The following is a 26,496-nucleotide window of genomic DNA, read 5'->3' on the forward strand; positions in this document are numbered from 1 at the left end:
CAATAGTAACATTAATTTATATTACAATGATTATCAAAGCGTTATTCAATTCACTGCAGTTTTTCAGGTATCATTATTTCTAAAATGTGTAACTTTTTTTATTCCTATGATTTTTAAAAATACTATAGTTTCTTACTTTTTGAGACATTTTTATTAGAGACTCTATTCTCGAGTTGTTTGGGCATTTTATATAAAATAGGTCCCCCATCTTTTTTAAATGGCTTTGCTCTTTCAAGCACAGTCTTATATCATTGATGTGTTTTACTACGATGTGACGTTTATAACTCATTCACATGCACGGTGTAATGTAACATGTTTGAAAGTTTGTCGCAATTTTTATGCACAACCTTAAAATTACACAAAATGCTACACCTAATTTTCACTCCAAAAGTTTATACGTGTAATTTCTTTTGGTAAGCCTTAATAAGCATTTTTAATATTGTTAATTATCTGTAATTATTTGTTCGATCTACCATTTTCTGGTATGCCTTTTTACAAAAGAATACAAAAAACCAGAAACTTATCATGAAAGTCACCCTATACAAAGTATGAGATGAGGCTGGAACACAATGAGAGGCTGTTAAGATTCTTAACATAAGCGCTCAATTACTCTACACAAAAAATGTTAGAAAATTCTGATGTTTATGAGGCTAGATTCTTAATGTTCAAAATCGATTTTATTGTAATGTATATCTATGATATGTTTATTGTACTGAACGTCCCAATGGAATCAATTGTATTAAATAAACATATAACGAGCAATACAGAACTTATGCTTCGCTTAATTAAGTTACTAAAGTTGAAAGTAATTTTTAACAATGATGTTTCCTGTTAACATATAGAATCTGTCGCATTTGTAACAATAATTTCAATTAAAGCTATCAGTGATCTTTTAAAATGCTCAGAATCCAAGATACGTTGAATTACGTAAAAAAAGATATTTATAAATGTGTGTGTTTTTCTTATAACAAAGCCACATTGGGCTATCTGCTGAGTCCACCGAGGGGAATCGAACCCCTGATTTTAGCGTTGTAAATCCGTAAACTTACCCCTGTACCTGCGGGGGACTATTTATAAATTACTTGTAAGCTATAACTATGTATCTTCAGGTAAAAAAAAAAAGACGGCCAATGACGCAGTAGTAAGCTACTGAGCTTACACAGCTAAAATATAGGTTCTGATCTAAGTGGCTGGAACAGTACATTGTACTGACTTACAGTTAAACAAACAAGTAGACAAAGACAATATATATATATTTCAAATATATCATCTTAAATGGTTAACATTAGGAAGTGTTTAGCTGGCCCGGCATTGCCGGGTGGCTAAGGCACAAATGTTTTGGATTCTCTGCATCTATAAATTATTATGTACAAACACCAACGGCCTGACTAGGCCAGGTAGCTAAGGCGCTCGACTCGTAATCCGATGGTCTCGTGTTCGAATCCCCGTTATACGAAACACGCTCGTCCTTTCAGCTGTGGGGTCGTTATAAAGTGATTCTCAAACTCACTATTCATTGGTAAAAAGAGTAGTCCAAGAGGTAGCGATGAGATTCGGTTTCCTGTAGTGGACACAGTAGATATATCGATATGGTTTTGCTTTAAAACAAACATTGTTCTTCCTGTTGAAGAATTCCACTTTTAATACCAACCTTCGTTGCTACCCACAGGTTTTTCAAATCTTTCTATTTCACCCCTGTACACATAAAGATTTTAGCTTTCGATCAGCTTCAATCATATTTAAGTCGTGAACAAATCAATGATCTATAACATTTTACTTTTTTATAACGTTAAGACTTACGGAGTTTAAGGTAAGAGTAAAGCAACAGTGATCCTAACATAAGTTTTCGAACAAGAGCTAGTGGTCTTTTTTTAGTAAGCAAGAAAAGTCGCTTATCAGGTATGAACTGCTTTAAAAAATATTAACATTTTTTACTTTCTCTAAGAAATAACCAAGATCAAACATATCGAGAATTTCTGCAGCCTTTGAAAATGTAACATCATACTCTATTTCTAGAAATAAAGTTAGAAAAATCATTATATGGTACCTGCTTTTATATATTTTTTGCTCAGGTTAATTCGCTTTGAGATGCATATATTCATTTTAATGACATGTTTATACTTTTGTTGATATATTTGGTATTTTCAGCCTGACTCTATGTTACGGCCCAGCATGGCCAGGTGGTTAGGGAGCTCGACTCATAATCTGAGAGTCGCGGGTTCGAATCCCAGCCACACCAAATATGCTTGCCCTTTCAGCCGTGGGGGGCATCATAAAGTGACGGTCAATCTCACTATTCGTTGGTAAAAGAGTAGTCCAACAGTTTAAGGTGGGTGATGATGACTAGCTACCTTCCCTCTAGTCGTATACTGCTAGGTTAATGACGGCTAGCGCAGATAGCCCTCGTATAGCTTTGTGCAAGATTTAGAAACAAACAAACATTACTTTACGCAAAACCTGAGCTAAATGGCAAGGTTAAAGACCAAATGTTTAGGTTTAGCCGTCCCTGACAAGAAGGCATCTTATCAGTCAGTAGCGCCTGTCTCCTCCACGATTGCTTTTAACTGATTAGCGATATTGATATCACAATAACATAGCTAAAAAATGTCGAAAGTACTCGTTCGTATATCGCAGCTTGAAACTCTGACCTTCCGATATGCAGCCTAAAGATTAGCCGCTAGGTCACATATGGCCAAACTCACATATAAGTCTTTTGTATGTTAACAACTTAAATCGAGAAAAAGAAAATATAGACTGGCAAAGGAAGTAACATTAAAGTCAGAGATAATTAGTTGGACAAGTCAATAAAACAGAGATATCAACTTGATTCTTTCTTCAGAAACAAAGATTCAGTATTAATTAAAAAATAACCTTAAAAGGTCTAATGAATAGTCTTCCAGTCAAATTATTATGCTAATTAGTCTGTATTTTATACTTTCATACGTCCTTGTCCACATGATATAGATGTTAATCCTGCTGTTTGATTCTTACAAAGCATAAAACTGAAATGCTATGACCTTTCAAACTTTCGAACATATTACCTAGCTAATTAGAGGGGACAGTTCTATTATTACCGGTTTCAAGTTCTATATCAACATATTTTTCATTAAGTCCCAAAATATTGTGATAGTGCAGACAGTTTACGGTATATTTAATTTTAAACACAAGATTTAAAATCTGTAAATTATATGACAAATTAAATGAACTGTTTGTGGCTTTTTATTGGTTGACTAGTTTTCAGAATGAGAAACCAGCCAACCAATGAAAGCCACAAACAGTTCATTTAATTTGTCATTCCACAACATCAATATTTTCTCTAGCAAGATACCTGTGGTGGGCATATAGCAGTTAGCCCATTATTTAGTTTTGGGCTTAACATAAAAAAAATTGTAAAGTCATTATTTGGGATATACTAAATCTGGTTTCGGTCGAATACCAATTTAACCCTAAGTGCTACTCTCTGTAGTCGAGAAAAATACTTATTATTTCTTGGGACTGTTTTAAAGTGTCATATATTACACTTGTATATATGGAACTACTCTGCGGTTAACACATTTAACAAATATACTTCTGGACACCTGAGATTCGATTTTCTCATCGAACATCACCAAAGAGAATGTGAACTCTGATAGCATCTTTGGTATGTTCTATCTGAAGACAGCCAGGGCTTATTGCAAATGTCCTGTCCATGTGCTTAATCGTCGTGACATCAAAAATACTGTCGGTAATCTTCAGTTGTTTCTACGAAGAGTTTATTGCAATTTTTATTCCATTATATAAATCATAATTTCAGCTCAGTTTATACATTCTGTCTGAAGTTTTTAAGTGAATTGCAATCCAATAATTATACTGCAACATTATATACCATTTTCCTGCTTTCTCTGCCCGTCAAATGTTGTTCATGCTTGTTCAACTTCAACATGCATCTTGTCTCTTCAATCTACTTACAGTGAATTATTTTCATTTCATCTGTCCTTCTGAATAAAAGATCTGCGAATCTCTTGTTATTATTCAGACTAGATAAATATGTTAATCTCTGGAAAACCTAATAATACCTATTTTATGTTGACATTTAAAATAATAGGTTATCTATAGTTTAAGTTACATTTTTAAACCAATGTGTCCACACAATATGTGTTTCACTCTGGACTGTATCTGACAGGTCAATTTGTTTTTAGCAACATTTTAATTTTTACAGTATTTAGGACATTGAATAGAAATATAAATTTATTCAGTTAGGAAATAATATAAAACGACCAAGTAGGTCACACTCTTAATACAGAATGTAAGAGTATAAGGAATTTATTTTTCAGTAAATATTCTTCTCTGTTCTAATAGAGGTATAATATTGCACCAACATTTTTAAGACCAAATCATATGACCTCGGCCTTATAACTTGGTAACGGCTTGGTAACATTGATTACTATTTTAAGCAGTAATAGTTGAAATCAGTTCTTTCGGACTGCAATGAACAATCTCCTTTAATTTTGCAAGAATTGGGTAAATACAAGTAATTGTTTGAAGAAATATTAGAGTTAAACATACTGAAATATTAAACTTGACAATGATCATATTAGTAATAAAAGGAATGAAACATTTGCATTCGCATTTCTCAGAAATAGACATTATTTAACAAATTATAGTACAAATTTGAAAGCAGATCTGGTACAACAACATGCATTTTGGAATATTTAGGATTTCACAATTTAATCTACGTTCTGCCGAATGCCTGTTCATGTATCAAATGTCACTCATTATTAGTTTATGTCATTTTTCTGTATTATAAAACCGCTACGTTTCATTTACGTAAGTAATCTTTCTTTACGGGTGTTTCTTAGCTGAAATTTAAATAATCATAGATTTTAAAGCAATCTATTTCCAGGATAAACCTTAACCCTAACTTCATGGCTGACTATTAATTGGAAAGGTGATTCGATTTGATGGAATACACTGGTTTGCCAGTTTGATTAATCTTCGTTACCAGCTTAATCTACAACCAGAATAGATTAATTCAAATAATTTTTCCATTTAATGTACGATTGAAAGAAGTGCGTTGTGTAGCTGGCGTCACTCCATAAAACATTATACGATAAGCGTAAATGTTATTAATTTACAGTGTTAAGCTCTCTCCACGAATACTTTGTGCTCCGTTAGTTCTGTTAGAGCTACATTTTTCTGTCGTCTAAGTAATATATATATTTTGTATGTCAACTTTTCGGAGACATCGTAGAAAGAAAATCAAAATCTTTCCTGATGAATTATGATTATCCTAAAAGAGTGAGGTCGTAATTAGACTTAATAAAAAATTGAACATTTTAATGAGTTTTAATGGAACTTCGTGTGGATTATGAACATTAGTTTACCGTCGGGTGTTCAACTTTCTAAAATATCAGTTAGTGTTTTGTTTTATTACGTTATTCGGTAAGCAGAAGAAATTAAACGAATTTCTAATGTTGAAATCCTAGTTTTGTTTATAACTATACAATTGTCATGTGTCTTTAACATGATTGGCTAATTTAAGAGATATGTAAACATGTTAAAATATCCAATTTAAAGAGCCATTAAATGCTAACAGAAATAATATAATAAGTATTCAAAGTTTGACAACGGCAACCACACCCTATCTTTTTACGTCCTAAACAATCATCTAAAAATTAAGATAACGTAATTACAATTGACGAATAAGTAAATATTTTAGATTATTCTTATCGTTGAAAAGGTTTGGTTTGTTTGAATTTCGCGCAAAGCTACACGAGGGCTATCTGCGCTCTCCTTCCCTAATTTAGCAGCGTAAGACTAGAGGGAAAGCAACCAGTTATCAACACCCACCGCCAACTCTTGAGCTACTCTTTTACCAACGAATAATGGGATTTACCGTCACATTATATAATTCCCATGGCTGAAAGGACGAGTGTGTTTGGTGTGACGGGGACTCGAGCCCACGACCCTCAGATTACGAGACGAGTTCCTTAATACTCTGGCCATGCCTGGCCCTTTGAAAAGGACCATTAATAAATACCTTTAGACTGAGGAGAGTATACATGTATTAAGTATATCTATGATAATTATTGAAGTGCAGCCCTTTGACAAGAAGTCATATGTTACACATAATTACTTACGGTATAAGGTGGACGTGCAGTTGTTTCGACATTAAAGGGTCTCTACCCTATATACATATATATAAGCGTACAATACGCACAGCGAAATATTAACAGATTTCTGTATGTGTGTTTTGATATCAATCGATAGTTTGTTGAAAACTCTATACGTTATTGCACGCTAGTTAATTATTATTACGAAGAATATTTAACTTGAAATAGTGTGCAAGCGTTTAAAAAAGAATCTGAACCATTTTTTACTGGAAATGAAACATATAATAAAAGTCGAACTCTTATTAGTAAAAGTCTCCCTCTGGTGTGTTCTGACACCGGTGAGGGTCCAGATATATTTTTTATAAATCTGTTGCGGTTTTATTGGCTAACAGCAATTTATCATGAGGTATAATTTGAGCAAGGCGTCAGAAGAACTAAAATATTTTCCGAGTGCATGTGTAGGTGGGAGATTATTCGAGCATTTATTTCCCCCGTATTATTCATAAAGATCCGCTATATTCCGTAAGTTGTTGCAAAACAAATATTTGATGTAGAAAAACCTTCACACGTGCTAAATACTTTAAGTTTGAGATGAGAGAGCTGCGGTGAAAAGTACTTCTGACAAAATGAGTTCAAGCTAACAGCGAATAAACACGTTCTACTCAATACAACCAGAGACTAATGACCAGTTACAAGTCTTAAACATTCTAAACGGAGAGAGGATTGTTAGATTTTACGTGATTCGAAGACAAGTGGATCTCAATTAATTTGACAACTTGCATGTAATCTAAATCTAAATACTAGAAATAAACGATCTTGTAACACCAAAATCTTCTTTTTAATTAATTAGACGCTCAAAGTTTTGCTTTACAGCTTCTTCAGGAGAGTTCGCTAACACACAAATCAAATCCTGACGGTACAAAACTCCAAATAGTTTAAACGCTACTTAAGAAGTTGTGAAGTGAAACGGTAAGTGCCTAATTAAATCAAAATTACATTTTGATGTTATAAGCTCGTTTGTTTATATTATTAATATTTTTGTCTATACACCAATACGTAGTACATAAATCAGATCAACTAAATCATACTGTTCACACCTTTTCTTATTAGATTTTGTAAATACGAGGGCTGTTCAAAAAATACGCGGACTGACGTCATAAAATAAAATGTACTTTATTTAGAAGTTACAGGTCTGGGACCCCTTCAAAGTACTCTCCTCCCCAACGCACACACTTATCCCAACGGTGTTTCCACTTGTTGAAACAGTCCTGATACGCTTCTTTTGTAATGTCCTCCAGCTCCTTCGTCGCATTTGCCTTAATCTCGGGAATCGTCTCAAATCTTCTTCCTTTCAAGGGTCTTTTGAGTTTGGGGAACAAGAAAAAATCGCAAGGAGCAAGGTCAGGTGAGTAGGGGGGTGGGGAAGAACAGTGATCGAGTGTTTGGCCAAAAACTCACGAGTTCTGAGGGCTGAATTTCGTAGCAACGCGGTGCATCTTCAATTTTTCGGTCAAAATCTCGTAACAAGATCCAACTGATATCCCACACTCTTCAGCATGCTCCCTGACAGTCAGACGTCGATTTTCCCGCACCAGGGTGTTGATTTTGTCGACGTGTGGGTCGTCAGTTGACGTGAAAGGACGTCCAGGACGCTCATCATCTTCAATGGACTGTCAACCATCTTTAAAACTTTCATGCCACTTGAAACATGCCGTACGCTTCATAGTAACATCACCGTAAGCCGTGTTAAGCATAGCAAAAGTTTCAGTCGCAGATTTTCCAAGTTTAACACAAAATTTCACAGCAAGTCGTTGCTCCTTCAGGTCATTCATTCTGAAATCCGCCAAACGAAAAAATCGCATTTCACTTAAAACCGCGTAGCTAATACACAAATAAAGATATCTGCAATCGGGGAAATGGCGTCGTAATCAGCTGATCTGTGCGAACCTAGCGACACCAAGCGGATTCCCCCGGAACCAACTGGAGCCGCGCAATTCAAACACTCCGCGTATTTTTTGAACAGATCTCGTATAGTTTTTTCGCTTATATCTTACATGACCAATAAGTAAAAGAGTGTCTTATTGAACAATAAATATTGTTAATTTGTTCTTTCATAAACTAATTCAATCATAACGTTCCGTAACATTTATCAACATTTTATCATATTCTCGACGTCTTGTTCTTAAATAAATCATCTACACATTTGTTTCTTCTGCTCTTAAACTAAGCTAATAAGTTTTCTCGAAATCCAAACTAACTGTCTTAAAATGCTTATTCACTAAGTTGTTCGTTTCGGTAAAATTTCATTTCTTTTTATTCGCGTCAGTAATCAGTGTTGGGCTGAGTCTGTCAAACCTTCAACGTCTGGCTGGAAGTTTACGATTCAATGGAGCTGTGATTCTATCATCGTTTATCACCACTGTCGGCAATATACGACATCTAATCTTACTTCAGTTTAATATAACAAATGTCAACTGAACGTCAATCGCGACCAGTACGGAAATATATCGCTAAAATTTATATACTTCCAATATATTAAAAATATTAGTCTTTTTAATATTCGTGATTTTTTTACTATTGTTTGTCTGTCCAACTAAAATAAGAGCTAAAGTTGATAACTGAAAACAAAATTGTAACTTAAAATATGTAAAATGTTCTTTAGTTGCAATACGTTATTATAAAGAAACTGGCTGTATACGCTCTGGTGTGTAACACTATATATGAAGTATATCCATAGAAAATTAGACTTTCCAAAATCTAAATACTCTCAGAAACCTCTGTTAAAATTTTCAATCATTGAATCGTGAAACAACAAATATATCCACATGTTCTAAGAAAATTAGGTCCAAAATGGCAGATTGAACTTTCAAAACAAAGTTTTTGTTTGAAATTCGCGCGAAATTACACGAGGGCTATCAGCGCTAACCGTCCCTAATTTAGCAGCATAAGACTAGAGAAAAGGCAGCTAGTCATCACCACCCACCGCCAACGCTTGGGCAACTCTTTTACCAACGAATAGTGGAATTGATTGTGACTTTATACTGTCCCCACGGCTGAAAGTGAAGCGTGTTTGATGTGACGGGGGTTCGAACTCGCGACCCTCAAATTACGAGTCAAGCGCCCCAACCACCTGGCCATGCCAGGCCGTAAAACATAGTTAACGTGGTTTTCTTTCCTATAATTATTATCTCTTCGACAATATAAATAAAACTTACCTTTTTTCAATATTATTCTAGAAAATGTTATTATATTAATATTTAGGTAGAAATAAATTAACTGTTCTAGTTTGATTTTGTGTGTACTATTTAGCTGACATTTTATCCTGATTAACTTTTAAGTAGAAATTTGCCCAATTGTCAAGAGAATTTTACTGCATAAGCACATGTCTTTGAAATACATCCCGGGTGTTATAAGATATGATTAATTAAAGTTTATATCATTTCATATATTCACTAAATGTAACTTATGTGAGTTGTATTTAATTTCTTCAGAATCAAGAAGTGAAAATAATAAAGATGGAATATCTCAATATAACATGAATATGGTGTCATTATCAATAGTCATATATCAGTACTACACAACTTTGTATTTATCTTTTACCACATTAATTAATAAAGGAACATTTAACGAGTTAACAGTATAGAATGTTTCAAATATTTTATCATTGTTAAATGAGCACGTTTTTTATTATTGAAATACCGGCAAAAATTCGCATGTTCTTACTGTAGCTACATGACATTCGTTTCCATTAGAGCACAGGCAGTAAACAAGAGTAACTACTTTTAGAAAGTGTGAGTGATGCTTAAACGAATACCTTATATGATACATTCTAGGACTAGTTGCTTGTCATGTAAAAATGACATCACATGTTCAAGAGAGCGTACGTTCTTTCACTATTCCCTCCAGCTCTGATACCGATAACAAGACGTTTACATAGGAAAGTACTTTTGATTGATGGACGAGAAAAAACAAAACGAGCTTGTTTCGTAGGTATTCTTTGCCACAGTCAGTTCTACGTACTTCTTAGGTGAGACAGCCGCTCAGGGAATGATGTGAGAGCTGTTTAGGTGGGAAAGATTTCGAACTTTTTACTCAACTATTACACGACATATATATAGAGGATCTTATCACTAGCTGTCTCTACCATCTGTTGGAATCATAAAATGATTTTTCTATAATAATAAACGATCGCTGTTTTCCTTAGAGATAATGCTCTCATGTTAGTATATGTTGTTAGTTACTGTGAAACAGACATCTGTAAGATCTAAACCGTAAGTTGTGATGTAGCAGAAAAATAAAATACTTTATAAAGAACGAATCAGAGTAATAGTTTGTAGAAACAACAACCAAAAAATATCTACTTAACTTATTAACTGTTATCGTTCAACTTTTAATAACTTTAATAACAATAATAACTTTTCTACTTCGTAGCATTTGAACTAGTTTGTGTTTTGGATTTCGCGCAAAGGTACTGGAAGGCTATCTGCGCTAGCCATCCCTAATTTAGCAGTGTAAGACTAGAGGGAAGGGAGCTAGTCATCACCACCCAACGCTAACTCTTGGGCTACTTTTTTACCAACGAATAGTAGGATTGACCGCACACTATAACGCCTCCACGGCTGAATGGGCGAGCATGTTTGGTACAACGGGGATTCGAACTCGCGACCCTCGGATTATCAGTCGAACGCCTTAACCCACCCGGCCATGCCGGGCCTATTTGAACTAGTAAAATAGCTCGAAACTCTTTTTGCAGTATATAATTAGCTTTTGTTTTAATACTTCTCTGAATAGCATAGTTAAATGTGTATTTGAATAAATTTCCAAAAAATCTTGAAATATTTCTCAAGAAAACATGAAGAAAGATGACATTTTGGAGGAAAATAACGTATCAGACAATAAATATTTGAAGCCCACAGAATAATGAATTACATTCTGAAAATAACTTCAAGTATCTGCGTAATTTTGAAATAAAACCACTAAACAATGCGAATAGAGTAAATCGATAAGGATGAAAATGTATTTCTTCCAATATTAGTTAAGTTATTTTAACGTGATTTAATAGGAAATTTCAAGTAGAATGGATAAGTAATATTTAGTACGCTGAAATTAGTTACAAATATCATTTTTGAATATCTACCCTTACACCATCCACTTCTGTTCTGTTAGTTATTCAAGGTTTTAAGTACTAATTTCACTGTATTATTTTACTGGGTTCTCATTTAATATTCTTGATTCATCAAGTCACACCACACGTTCTATTATAAGATCGAGCATGAAATATAAGATATAAAAACATATTTTAATAAACGTCTTCTTTTTAAAAATAAACACGTGGAAGACTATGAAGAGATCCCCCATTGTATCATGATATGAGGGCATGAATACTCCTTATTTAGTATTAATAAATTTCAAGGAATAAGATGATCACGTAGAAAAGAATTATCAAGTAACCGAAAACTAATTTAATTCGACTAGAATACAGTTAAAAAATAGCAATCACATCATCACAGAGCATTCCAGTATAGAAAATTTATATACTTGTGGAAACCATATAGTTTGCCAGAAATTAATTATGTGTACTTTCAGAAATGCTGGAATGTTCATGAATTATTTAAAGATAAATATTTTATGATTTTTAAGACAATGTAGAAAATGTATCATACAGCTTGATGTCTAAATATTTCAGTGTTATGCTACAGGCAGCAAATCGCTTTAGAAATATGTTATTCCTGAACCTTTGCGAATTCTTAAATGAAAGTTGATTGCAATAAATGTATTAAACATTTAAAATTAAACCGTGATTTCTTTCTAAGCTAAGAACATATACGTATGCTAGGCACTTCACATTAGTTATAGACATTACATTTTATTACAACCAGTTTAAAATATACATGTTTTTTTTTTTATTTAGAAAGCTATTTGTTCAGAAGCAAGGTTTAATTTTTATACAAACTTGTTGACGTTTAATGAAGATGAAAATTTTGAATTAACGCATTTAACGTAATTATATCACTAAAGATATAGTTCACTGGCTTATTAAATCAGTTAGGTTTATCTTTCTTATATCAGAAGTGTCTCTTGATGATTTTTTTAAAAGTCAAAATCGTTCTTAGGGAGCCACATGGTCGGATGTTCGAAGTAAGCTTCTAGTCGGTTGGCTGTTGATCCTCTCTCTATCCGTAAGGATCGTTATATACGCTGCCAGCAATGTTGGGAATCTCTTTTACACTTCTATGTTCGTTACGATTGTGCAGTAAAGTTTTTTTTATAACGATTAATTAAGATTTTTTTAACTTTTAGGTAAGGCGCCATTTTTAGTCTAAATCATCTAGACGAAACTTCAACTTATTATCTCGATTTAAAAATAAACAGTCAGATAGTAAAAACACTAAAGAAAAAAAATATGCTTATGACGTCTTAAGTTATGTTGTTGATTCCCTGGTAAGTGAATTGTGAACGTCAAGACGTAAGATCATTAAAATTTAAATTAATAGAAGAAAACTTGAGATTTCCTCTCACTGAGGTCAAATCAATAGAGTGAAAGGTAGAATTTATTTAGTATATCCCTGATATTATGGCTAATTACATATAAGCGTATCATCTATTAACTTTAAAAAATTAGTTCGAGATTATAAGTTTGTTTCTTCCAGCGCATTATAGCTACACAGAGCTGTTTTCACCAACTTGGATCACACCTTGCATTTTAGCGTTGTAAGTCAATAAATCAACTGCTAGCCAGTCAGGGGACAAGGGATATATACGTAACACCCATTATTTCTTTATTTGTTTGCCAATAAGATCCAGCATTGAACATATGGTTCTACAGGGTGTTCGGGAAGTCACTTTGCAGTTTTGTAATCTTATTTTATTCAGTCTATTTCAAGCCAGCAACTGATAGCGGTGTTTAGAAACAAAATAAGAAGGATCCAGGCCTGTATTGATGCCAACGGGGATCACTTTCAACATTGTTTATAATTGTCGTTCATATTTACCTCCAATATTCTATATTGAAACATGTCTGTTGATAAATGCACAGTGACTTTCCGAACACCCTGCTTCAACACAAACTTCTCAGAACTTCGCTAACAGATAGCGGAAATATATGGAACAAATTATTATTAACTGATATTTAAATGATAATTAGGCTAAGCTAACAGTACAGGCTACTAATCATGACAACGATCCCAGGTTAGGTGTACAAGACTTGTTTTTAATTTTTTTCACTGTGATCAGAAATGAGTGACTTGAGTTGTAATACAATTTGTTTGTATTTATCACTGTAGTAAAATGTCCGTAGCTGGAAACACGATATTATATATTTGTATTTATAATTGTAGTTAAATGTCTGTAGTTAGAGACACGATATTATTTATTTGTATTTATCATCATAGTCAAATGTCCGTAGACAATATCAAATACTAATAAAAACATATTAAGAATGAAATGTTTATCGCACAGCAAATCCCATGAGCTCAACCAATTTATTAACTTAAAAGTAGTCAACTTTAAAATTTTATAATTACAACTGGTAAAAAAGAATTACTGTAGATATTTACTGTTTATAGAAAATATCATAACACGCTTAGAAACTATACTTATTCTATATAAACAACGATAAATTTAACAACAAATATGAAATAGATGTAGGATATTAATTTTCACATCTTGGTCAGTTAGGCCCGGCATGACCAAATGGTTAAGGTACTCGATTCGTAATTCGAGGGTCACGGGTTTGAATCCCCGTCACACCAAACATGTCCTCCCTCTCAGCTGTGGATGCGTTATAATGTGACGATTAATCCCACTATTCGTTGGTAAAAGAGTAGCCCAAGAGTTGGCGGTGGGTGGTGATGACTAGCTGCCTTCCCTCTAGCCTTACACTGCTAAATTAGGGACGGCTAGCGCAGATAGCTCTCGTGTAGCTTTGCGCAAAAAACAAACCAATCTAGCTTAGCTTACTTTTTAACAGGTTGTTGACAATAAATATAAACCAGATTAAGGACTTATAAATCAATAATTTGACTTAAGTAATAGTATAAGCTTACTGGTAGCTATGACAACGATCTGTAGTTAGAGACGCAAAGTTAATTTTTGTGCTTACCAATGTGATCAAAATTCATAACTGGAGACACAAGATTATTAGTTTGTAGTCATAATTACGATTAAATGTCCGCACTTAGAGACGCAAGATTTTTAACTTTTATTTATCACAGATATCCAGAATCGCAATGCTATTTAACATGTAATATCACTACTATCAAATGTACGTTAGATTATACATTTATATTTAATCCTGTTATCAAATGTCTGTATTTCACCTGACAATAGTTTTAAATTTGCATGTAAAGTCTTACAAAAAAGAATAAGAGGGAATCCTCGATAGCCGTGGCACTTGAAATTCTTTCAGGCAAATTTAAATTAATATATGAGACCTTTTTTGTTTTGGTACACGGAAAAAAAACCCATCTCAGAGCCATTCTGTGGTCCACTATGGCACAGCTAAAAATGACACAGACATCACTGAAACCTAACAAATTTCTCATAAACCAAAAATATGAAAGAAATAGCATTTTCCATTACAGAGCTATTTTTATTGTATTAAAATATATTTGACGTTTGAGATCAAGTTAATAATTACACAGTAAGTATTTTTATAGTTCTATAGAGAGTTTTCATTTAAGTTTCTACGAGAAACTCCAACTGGTTTCACATTTAAGTATATCATCTTTTTTCTTAATTTCGACTTTTAGATCGTCAGTGCTCGTTTCAAGGCACGTGGTTCTTGGCTGAACAAGTCTGATTTACAAAACAAAACATGTATCAGGTATACAAGTGAATCACAGAGCAACTAAACAGGTAAAACCAATATTTATGTTATTATTTTGAGAGAAAATATCAACAACAACGATATATTTTAAACAATCGGTTTACTCAACTATTATACTAAATATTTAATTCAAACAGCTTTTATTACCATAAATTTTATACTTGGCTTTTCTAGCACCAAGTTATCTTACCTCGTGGCACATCTTACTCTTTTATTTTAAGTAAACCACTTTGTTTATCAAATCCAATTGTGAATATCAGTTGTGTTAACTACAGAGACATTTAAAGAAAACATTAGCATTTTTCAACAATAAAAACACAGAAGTTATTTAAACAGCTAACTTTGATAAATTGATTGATGCTTCATTTATATTGGATGGAGTTGCATAATAACTATGAAGTTGATTTATCTACAACTGATATTTACAGAAAGAACCAATAGAAAATGTTCTAACAAAAGTTAACTTTTTTATTTTGCATTTTCTGAAAGAATAGATACTTCTTTTCTTCATTAACATGATATGCTTTCACACACAAACATGAAGCACAGCCTACATACACATAGATAGATAGGCAGCTCATCAACTAGCATAACTAGGGGCATAAACTTTTATGAATGAAGAAAGAGGTATGGATTGTCCATGAATAATTTCAGGTTTACAATGAGTACAGAAATAAAATGCACGTTTCTTGTATTTGGCCATTTTCTTCTTTCTTACATTCTCTAACTGTGTCATCACCATAGTGATTATGCACTGAAAACCTCAGGTTTTCGGCTCTATTTGGAATCATGAAATAAAGTTTTAAATAAATCACACACAAGTGGTTCCCCTGTGACAATATATATCATTAATGAAATCTTGGAATACATTTATTTCCTGTTCTACATTACAGTTTTCTTCTCCTTCTATCATTTTTCCTTTCGCTGTTTACCACTCAAATCCTTACTTCAAATTATTTCACAGCCAATATCTGCATGTTTAAGTTGTATATTTGTTTCTTGCTTTTCTTCTAAATGGTACGATTTTATCGTGATGGTTTTTGAATACATAGTTACATCAAAAATGTAAGTGGCGAAAGCGGTTACTAACAAAACATTATTATATATACCGTTCTCTAATATTTGATATTTTTTAACTTAAACGGCACCTTACACAACAAGCAGATTAAACAACCAGATCAGGCCGCAAGATTCACACATTGCCATCCCTTTAGGGAAAGCAGTCATTCAACAGAATCGGCCCAGTACTTTTAATTAAAATCAGGGTTGGCTTTCACGCTTATAACACTTACGCAACTGAAAGTGCAGAGTGTTTTCATTGGAATAGCAGAACTCAAACCTTCGGTCTTATTATTTTCAGTGCAACGTAATCTCTGCGTCACGCCCAGTTCTAGTCTTTATAAGGACCTATATTTAACAAAAACTGAAGCTTGTGGATGGAATAAATAGTAATTAACACTGCAATACAACACTGCTAACTGAAGGATGAACGTTGTTAAAGACGACTTATTTGTTTTACATTAGTAATAGTTGAAATCAAAGTGGAATGGTCTAATACTGTTGAACTTAAGGTAGATTAACGGCATCCTAAGTAAACCTAAATCGCGTCAAAGCATGCATTAAAATGTTGCACTGATGACGTCTGAACAAGTTAAAGTTGATTTTGAGTCACTACGTGACCACGTGCTATATGTTAGATTAAGAAAAATATACCAGAAGTTATATTTAGATACAACCTAATTTCATTTTGATTTTTTTTTCAAAATACTTTATGTATACCTTGTCTCTTCCGCAAGTTTCTGTTGGAAGATAATTTGTTTAATGAGATTGTACGTGTGTCATTCAAGAGTACTTCGTTTTATTTAACATTGATTTCAATAATCAGATATATTGTACATATACCATCAAATTTTAAGTACTATAGAGATTAAAATAGTGAGTCGATGTAAATGGTAATAGTTGTTTGATATTATTTTGAATTGCTGTTCAAATGTCTTCAAGACCTTAGAATTACCTTTTAACAAAATGTCCTAACATCTGTATGCTCAAGACCAAAGTTGTGAAAGGGTATATGAGAAAATATTTAACTAGTTGATCATATAGAGTTATTCCAAATACAATCTACGGAAGTATATGGATAGCAAGATTACTCATAAAATATGCAAATAAAGTTAAAAGCCTTTTGCTGTTGACACTGCATAATGTAAATGTAATGGGGTTTAACCCTCTAAGCTAAATAAATAGCAGCCAGAGGACATACTTTCAGGTCCCCGTGGAGGAAAGGGTCCAAGGATGAAGATTTCTGGGTATGTGCTAACGTTAGAAATTGCATTTATCAGAAAAATATAAGCCCAGATTTTAAATCACATGTCAATGTTTGAAGACGTATCTCAGAACGGCTGGTATGGGTATTAACACTTTTATTAATAAGCAGAGGTCATCTTCAGGTTAACAACACCTAGGAAGGTCGGATCGTTGTTTTCTCCTTATCAATAAAAGTGTTAATACCCATACCAGCTATTCTGAGATACATTTTTAATTCAAGTGGGTTTCTCGTCATCAAGAGCGTTTGAAGGTTTTATCATTAAACTATATAACTGTTGAAATCTCATCTATATATTAACCACGATTGATAATATTAAAATCAAAATATGGAAAATGTAACCGTCGTGTAGGTGATGACAAAAAACCCACTTGAAGTAACAAAGTATCTCAAGGCTGCAAGATTGGGTGTTAAGCCTTTTATTAAAATAAAGTACAGAACAGGTTAACATGAAGATGACGAAAGATAGTCGAAACTTTGTTCTCTACTTTATTTTAGTAAACGTTTTAACACCCATATCAGCCATTTTGAGATACATTGTAACAGTCATATAGACCTCCAACGTAGATAACTGAGAGCATTTTATGATTAATACATCCAAACCTTATCTTTAATTTTATTATCATGGTTATTGGGTAATTTTGATACAGGCCTCATTTTGTGCTAAGTTATTTCCTTACTCTGTGTAGTGTACACAGTAGTCATATTTTTACTGTTTACTCAAAACATTGGTATTTGGATCTATAATCTGATAGACTGGGAATTGTGTGCTCATAACAACTATACCAATAAACTTTTTTATAACATATTTTTATTTCTTATATGTAAACTTTCCATACATTGCGAGAGTTTAAGTTGTGTTTCGTGTTTTTTCTGTACCTACTGCAATGGTTAAAGGTGTTTTCCCCTTGACAAACATTATTTATTGTGATGAAGAAAATGAGAAATACATCCTTCGACCGACAAAGTTAACGATACAAAGTGAACGAAGATTTTTTAAAATGATTTATGCAGGAAAAACAAGAAAATTGATTCTTTATTAATTTCCGTTCTTGTTAACACAGAGTTTTCATTCAATACGTTTTTATGTGTTTACCGAGGAAATACTTTCGGTGGGAAGCAGACACGATGTAACTAGAATTGGAGCCCTTGTAAACAATACCTGCAGTCTCGATCAATATATTTATTTTTAAATATGTGTTTATGTATTTGTATAAGCATTTGTAGCTGACAATCGTATCATTTTCAGCATTGAAACAGCTACACAGTTTTATACTGTTCCATTCTGAACCGTATACACGGGTAACTTTGTAATAAAATAGGAAAATCAGTGGTTGCCTGGATACCAAAGGAACGCTTTTCGTGCGAGACTTCCTTGAATGTCTTCAGTTGTTCTGTGGCTAGCTTGTTTGGGAAGTATTTACTTGCTTGAAAATCTCAAAAAATACTCGCAAAGCGAGAAAAAAAAGCGCTTAAAAAGTAATCTTCTTAACAGAAAATAAATAAAGAGCACTAATTCATTAAGAGGTGTACTGTATTACTGTTTTGCAGGAAAAATGTAGTGCTTTTGTGCTGAAAGATTTTGTACGAAGATCAATACAAGTTTGTTTTTTTTCAGGGAAGATATGTAACTATAATTAGCGAACACAAAAACGTTCTTGAATACTAAATAAACTGTTGTTAGTTACGAGGAACATTTGCTGAAATGGTAGATATATGATAATTTATTGATTAGAATGTACCAGATGTTAATACTTATCGGGATGTGTGAAAATTTAATAAATATATGAATATTAGTGTATTTCAAAACATCAATTACCAAGGTAGAATTTAAATATCTACTAGTTTAGATAAGTGTCTTTTTCCACTTTAAATCTAATATTTTCGTGTTAATTATTTAAATATTCAAGAAACTTCTCCACCTCTTGTTCGCTTTTAAACACAGTAAAAGTATTATCTACATATATATTTTAGGTACCAATGATTTAAATTATTCATAACATTATTTCAATCAGTTTTTTTCATGATAATACATAAATGCGTTTGCTAATATAGGCGCCAAACTAGACTTCACGCTAACTCCATGTATTTGATCATACACCTTTTATTTAAACAAAAAAAGATAATATAATTCTGTAATTTTGAAATATGTTAAATAGCAAAGACGTTCTTAGTGTAAGTTACGAAGCTAAGTATATACATACCTTAGATGAGAGTTTCATAGTCCAAAGGTAAATTTAGGATATAACAAACATTTATGAAATGTTTCTAAGGTTACTTGTGTGAAAATCAATTCAATTTATAAGAGTTCTCTGCTGAAGTTCCAAAGATTTATAAAACGTAATTAAATAAATGTGCAACGCAATAGTCACGTTCATTAAAAAAAAAACAACATAAAGAGCAGATACTCTTTCTCGTGGATAGACTTAAATATCGTTATTTTGTTTTGTTACCTATTATAATATATCTCGGACGAGTCTCCAATTTATTATGCTACATACAGTACGTCTTAAGATTTCAAATAGCCAGAAATTTTAATTTAGAAGTTAATTGAATGTCAGTATGTATCAAATTTATGATATTTGTCAACAATATTGATACACACAATTTTATTTCTTAACACAAATATATTTTATTATACAAACAACAATATAATTTATAATAACAGCTATTACAAACTGTTATCAAAACTAATGGTTTATATACCAAAGTTTTACAAACTTACAAACAATACCTATTTTTCTATCTAGTATGGAACTGAGTCTTTTAATCTTTTATCGACGGTTCACAGAGAGCGAGTTAAACTTAAGTTGATATAGATGCACAGTTCACTTAACGGAGAAGCTAGCTAGCTGCTTCACAGTTGCATGTAAGTTTGCACCGCCGAAGTTATACAATGTTTTCGTAGAAATATTGACGTCAGAAGCTAATTCTCTGAAGCTGAAAGTACGTAATGTTCAAACTTTATATTGTTGATCAAATATTTGTAGTTTTCTGATTAATATCACAACTATAGCTTCAAAAATTTACAGCAAACGGACTGTAGCAAACTAACTATATTATATATCGCCGTCTCTCGCAATGCCCATTTATAAACTCTAAGGCAACATTCGCGAAAGTTCACTTGGTAACAGTATTCGAATATACGCTAGTGCTTTCGTAAAACATTTATTGTTGATTCTTACACTCGAGAATCTTCTACAAATTTAGAGAGCAGGAGGGACTTGCACAATATACATTTAACAATATAAGTTAGATGCAATTACAAATATATATATCAAACTGACACAAACATATATATATTAAAATTATGTTAAATCCGTTACAGTTTAAATTATCCTTTCTTATGCAACTGTAAAAATTAAAGATACTTGAAATCACGTAAAAAATATTTCATAAACACTTTAATAGTACTACGAGTATACTCAAGTAAAAAAAAATCAGGAATACTCTAAATCACTGATTTGCTTATCTCAAAATTTAAATCAGTTACGCACCAATAAAATTAAACGTGAAAGAAGACTTTATGGAGAATCATCGCAATTTATTGGTCAAAACTGTTTTATATCACGGGCTTATTTAATAACCTCTAGAACCTACAGTTTTCTTATAACTATATACATATAAGTGTTATATGACATTTGTTGTCTCTATAAAATATAATTGATGTTTTAGGTAGTTATATGAAAAACTTGTAAATAATTCATAGTGTTTTTCAAGTAACAATTTGTACTATAATACCCATCCACAAGTCAGACGTCTTTAAAGTATTCTTACAATAAACAGGTCAAACATTTACAGTGTTACAGCTGAAACTAGGGGCTGTGTATCTTACAAAGTAAACTAGACCACAAATATTCCTACTTTTTTTACGAATATAGATAAAGAATTTTCGAGATCCAACAACCAAAACCAGAAAAGTAGAACAAACAAAAGTTGTTTCTTAAAGCTTCTAATTACAGACAAGTTAGGAAACCTACAATTGTAGGATCAGGTGTACAAGTTACTGCAATGTTAATAGTTTTGGCAGTATGAAACTACCCCTTATATTAATATTTTATATTATAAATATAAAAATAATTAGATATTATATGAAAATGAAGACAAATACGAAACTGAAACTAAGAGATATCAACATGTGTTTCAGTTCTACATGTGTGATTTGTTTTCCCTTAAATTGCTTACACTTGTTAACATAGTACTAACTCCAGCAGGAGTTGAGGTTTATTATCGTTAACTCCAAATGGTTCCAGTTTGCTTTGCTGACACAGTACTAACTGACTCATTCCCTTATCGAACGCAAGAAACATTTTAACAGTTTTCTAGCATTGGTTTAGCTTCCATTCTTTTCTTTACTTGGCTGAAGTTTCTGAAAGTTCTTAAAGGATGCGACATGAAAATAAATAGACTCTAAACGTTTCATTTCTAACTCGGTTTCCCTTTTAACGCGACGATCAGATAAAATAATTACCTTAATAATAAAAGTACGAATGAATATAAAATTAAATAAAACAATAACTAGTGTAGACTGATGATTGAGTTCATGAAGTAGAAAAGGACTATTAAAGGAAGTCGGGTTTTATTGGTCTCTGGAAGAACGGATTTACAGGATACTATCCAAGAAAAACAAATGTTTTACTATACAGAGCAAAACTTCGTGTTATCGTTGTTTTTGTTTCTTTGTTTTTTCACGCAGTGAAGCCTCATGCACTGAGATAAGTTAACTTAGCAGAGTCTATTGTGCATGTTTTCATTTATGAGTCATCTCTAGTTTAGAAAAGAATTAGGCGATTGAAATTGGTTTTTAATGTGATTTTTTTTATTTTCTTTCCGCCTTAGTCGTTTTGTGAAAAGAACAACTAAAGCTTATTTTATCACCTCTTCTCAGTTAAATGTGTACGTGAGTGAAAACTGAATTTATTGCTATGAACCTTTTGATAGATTTAAACCCGCACATTATGTGCTGGTTTAAAATGTTTAAAACTGTTTACCTTTGTTTAACTAATTTGTTTGTGACGTACTTCATTTGTTTCTGGGATGTTAAATGCCTTAGACGAGAAAAACAGCAAACAATAATTACAAAGGTTACGAAATATCTCGCTTGTAGAAGCTGTCTTTATGACAAACAAGTTGAGTGTTTTAGGCTGTTATAGCAAAACTGAGGATTGAATGCACTGACCTGTTTGTGCAGTTCGAACGCATGAATTGAGTCTGAGTATTCGCTTTATAGGTGTTTTTTATACAAAGGTTAACCATTAACCCATAGCCGTGGGTATACTGTCGTTGTTCAGATATCTAAACGCCTTATCACAGCCCATATCTCATCTTAAACAAGCAGTGTCTAAAGAGTGATTTCAAAGTTTATTCATTTACACTATGCAAACAATAGAAACGGGTTCCTAAACGTTTTAGTTTGAGGCCCCATGAGACTTTAGCACATTTATTGAATATTCCAATCTAAAGATTTAATAAATATTTCAAACAGTAGCCAGTCTGAGGTTGCTTAGTTTAATAACAGTCTGTTCTTTGAAAAAACATCTCAAGCGTAAACAGTGTTGTGTAGCTACCTCTATTTCAATAAATAACATTCTCACCAAAACTATTGTTTTATCCTACGTCAGGAAAGTTTGAAAGATAATATGTGAATAGTTACAACTACTGTGTGGTGAAGAGGGAAAAAAAGACTTCATAAACTCATAATGAAGTAAGGAAATCAACAGATGTAAGTTTGAAGAAATCGATAAAAATGTGAAAGACTATAAGAACTTTCTTTGTGCACTTCTTACAGTAAAAAATTGTATTTTCATGTCAATATCTGTGAAGAAAAACAAAGAACAAAAGATATTCAAGTCTTCTGACTGTAAGTGTTCATTAAGTAATTCGAAACTGATTCGTGTATCAAACGCTCAGATTGTTTGTTTTGGAATTTTACACAAAGCTACTCGAGGGCTATCTGTGCTAGCCGCCCCTAATTTAGCAGTGTAAGACTAGAGGGAAGGCAGCTAGTCACCACCACCCACGCCAACTCTTGGACTGCTCTTTTACCAACGAATAGTGGGATTGAACGTAACATTATAACGCCCACACGGCTGAAAGGGCGAGCATGTTTGGTGCGACGGGGATTCGAACCCGCGACTCTCGGATTACGAGTCGAACGCCTTAACACGCTTGGCCATGCGGGGCCCGCTCAGATTGTGGCAGCAATATATCGCAAAATCTCGTCCCACTCAAATCTTATGTTTCTGATCGTAATACGCTTGCGTGTGATGTATACGCAAGATCTAATCTTTAGTGCTCCTAACGAATAACATAAGTCTGTAATAATTCTGATAAAGTATGTGATATTTCCTTCTCTTATTTTGAGTAGGTTGGGGAACCTGATATATCAGCCAATTTTCGTCATGTTGTCAATAAAATTAGAAAGCATGGGGAAATACTTTGGACGAGGGAAATGGCTTGGGGGCACCCGATTACGGTTAACAATATGCACAGTCCAAACATGAACATACTTGTGTGACACAAAGTAGACGTGACACACAAAAGAAGGCGATAAGTAAAGTCGAATATTATAACATGATCTTTTGGTTTCTTCTTTGGACGTATACATCATAAATAAGGTTTGTTTTTGTTCTGTTTTTTTTTTATTTCGCACAAAACTACACGAGGGTTATCTGCGCTAGCCGTCCCTAATTTTGCAGTATAAGACTGGAGGGAAGACAGCTAGTCATCATCACCCACCGCCATCTCTTGGGATACTCTTTTACTAACGAATAATTGGATTGACCGTCACATTATAATGTCCCCACGGCTGAAAGAGCGAGCATGTATGGTGCTACAGAGATTCAAACCCGCGATCCTTAGATTACGATTCGAGTGCTTTCACAACCTGGCCATGCCGGGTCAATAATTATTGAAACAAGAACCTGATGTAATGCGTATTTATATAATCCTTTGTACTGTATCTTTTAAAGAAAGTGTGCGAATCCACTCATTTAAAATAAAACAATTTACATTAACAGCACTTTTAAGATACGGACATTGATAGCTTCACGCTATCGTAAAATTTAGTGTTGCATGTCTAGTGTACAGCGGGTACATCTGTGGACGTATAACATTATTAAGTGGGTTTCGATAATCATGATGGGAAGAGCACGGATAACCCACTGTGTACCTTTATCGTTACTTACAAATAAACAAACATATCTCGCTATGTTGAATACTAAAAATAACATTGCAAAATACGTAACAGTATCGGTGAGAAAAGTGAGCTGAAAAAGCAAGGGTATAAAATATATATAGATATAAAAAATAAATATATCTTAGAGAAACGTGTAAGGAACTTAGGACTGATAAGATAAAATGATAAAGGAACATACAAGGTAATATAAGTGATTAAAAAAGCGAAAAAAACCTTGTGGAAGATGGAAAGAGAAATGTGTAATTCAGAGTAAAGACAGAGTAATACGGAAAACTTGAAGAAATGAAATTTAAGGAAAAAAATAGAGCGATGTGGAAACTGTAAACGAAGCAAGGAGGGAAAGAAAGGCAGAGTAACATGATAAACTGGGAGCTAAACATGTAAAATCGTATGGAAAACTGAGATAGGCACATTTTGAGAAGGATAGAATACAGTGGAGATCTGAGAGAGAAACTTGTAGGGTAAAAATGTGAGAATGATATTAGACGGGCAACCTAGAAAGAAAACGAAAAGAGAAAATGTTATAGAGGTACAAATCAATTAAGATAAAATCGACAGATAGAATGAGAAATAAAGGAGTTAATAGAAAGAATAAGTTGTTGTGATTTGTTTAATAACCTCATCATTCTATTCTCGACCCTACTCCTACAAAAATGTATTTCGTAATTTAATACATGATCATAATGCACTGATTAGTTTCACTAACTGTTATAAAAATTAATTTAACACAACCATATCATATTATTGTTTCTTCTATAGCACAGCTTCATAAAAGAACAAGGAGAAAACCCAAATAACACAGAACTGAAGCGTACAGTGGATGTTTTGTCATGACAGATGGATAGAAATAACCGATGTGACAAATAGACCATTTAGGGCTATGATGATGTAATACAGACATTTCTTATTCTAAATTAATGGACATATCCACAATAACGAATGGGTAGCATAAGAGTTAAGCAAGGTCATAGCATTGCATAACAATCAACAATTATTAAATGCATGACACCGGGAACTAACATTGTAATATCAACATGGGTAGTATCTATCGTGGTACAAACAAGGCACGAAAAACCGCCGTAGTACAACCATTAGTTACATGATGATCTAACAAAGTGTATTTTATGACATAAAAACCCATTTACCTATCGCAAAGACGTGATCATGTAGTATAGTGACGGTTATAACATGAGAAACCAACATAGTATAATAAAGTCATGGCAAGGTGACCCAGAATAATGACAGTTATAGCATGAGAAACCAACATAGTATAATAAAGTCATGGCAAGGTGACCCAGAATAATGACAGTTATAGCATTAGAAACCAACAAGAATGGTGGTCATGATGTGAATATCCACCACAGTAATGACTACAACATGATAATTCAGCATATTAGCAGCTACTGACTGATAATCTAAAACAGCGATCGTTAAGATATAAAGATTTAAAATAAGAAGGAATAAGATGAAGATACAGTCATGATATGAGAGACAAAAACAGTGAGAGCTATAATATAAGTATCCAATATAATGACGGTCATTACATGAGAAACCAATACAATGAGAACTATGACATGTCGATCCAGTGTAGTGATGGTCATGCATTGAGGAACTGGGATAATAACAGCTATGATATAAATAACGAGATCCATACTATGGAAAACTAACATGATAACAGTCATGATATCTCGAACCAACATAGTGGCAGTCATGGCATGAGGAATTAGCTTAATAAAATCCATGGCATTAAGATCCATAATAGAAAAATATCAGTTTTAGCATAAGGTCATGGCAGGAATAAGTCATGGCGTAGCCATCCAGCACAAGAACAAGCACAACAAGACAATTCGGAAACAACTAGAAATTTTCCAAAAATAAGTGAAATTGGAATTTTCAAAGTGAAGGGTATCTCGTGTAACGCATGATCCAGAAATCCCTAGGGTACAGATACTGACTTCTCTAGTTTTGAACTAAAGGAAGGTCAGTTCAATTCTTTAAGCTGAATAACGGATTTGTACCACTTTTTAGGTGAAAGTAAGAAGCGTGTTCATATATT

The 26,496-nt window shown here is 33.1% G+C and overlaps 1 protein-coding gene across 1 annotated transcript in view; it reads right to left on the reverse strand.

Moving 5' to 3' along the window:
• The window catches only part of LOC143245594 (cell adhesion molecule Dscam1-like), a 131,954-nt gene that overhangs the window by 103,025 nt on the left and 2,433 nt on the right, over window positions 1-26,496 (reverse strand). The gene's annotated exons all lie outside the window — the stretch shown is intronic.

Source organism: Tachypleus tridentatus, chromosome 2, assembly GCF_004210375.1.
Source record: "Tachypleus tridentatus isolate NWPU-2018 chromosome 2, ASM421037v1, whole genome shotgun sequence".
In the NCBI taxonomy this organism is placed as follows: Eukaryota; Metazoa; Arthropoda; class Merostomata; order Xiphosura; family Limulidae; genus Tachypleus; species Tachypleus tridentatus.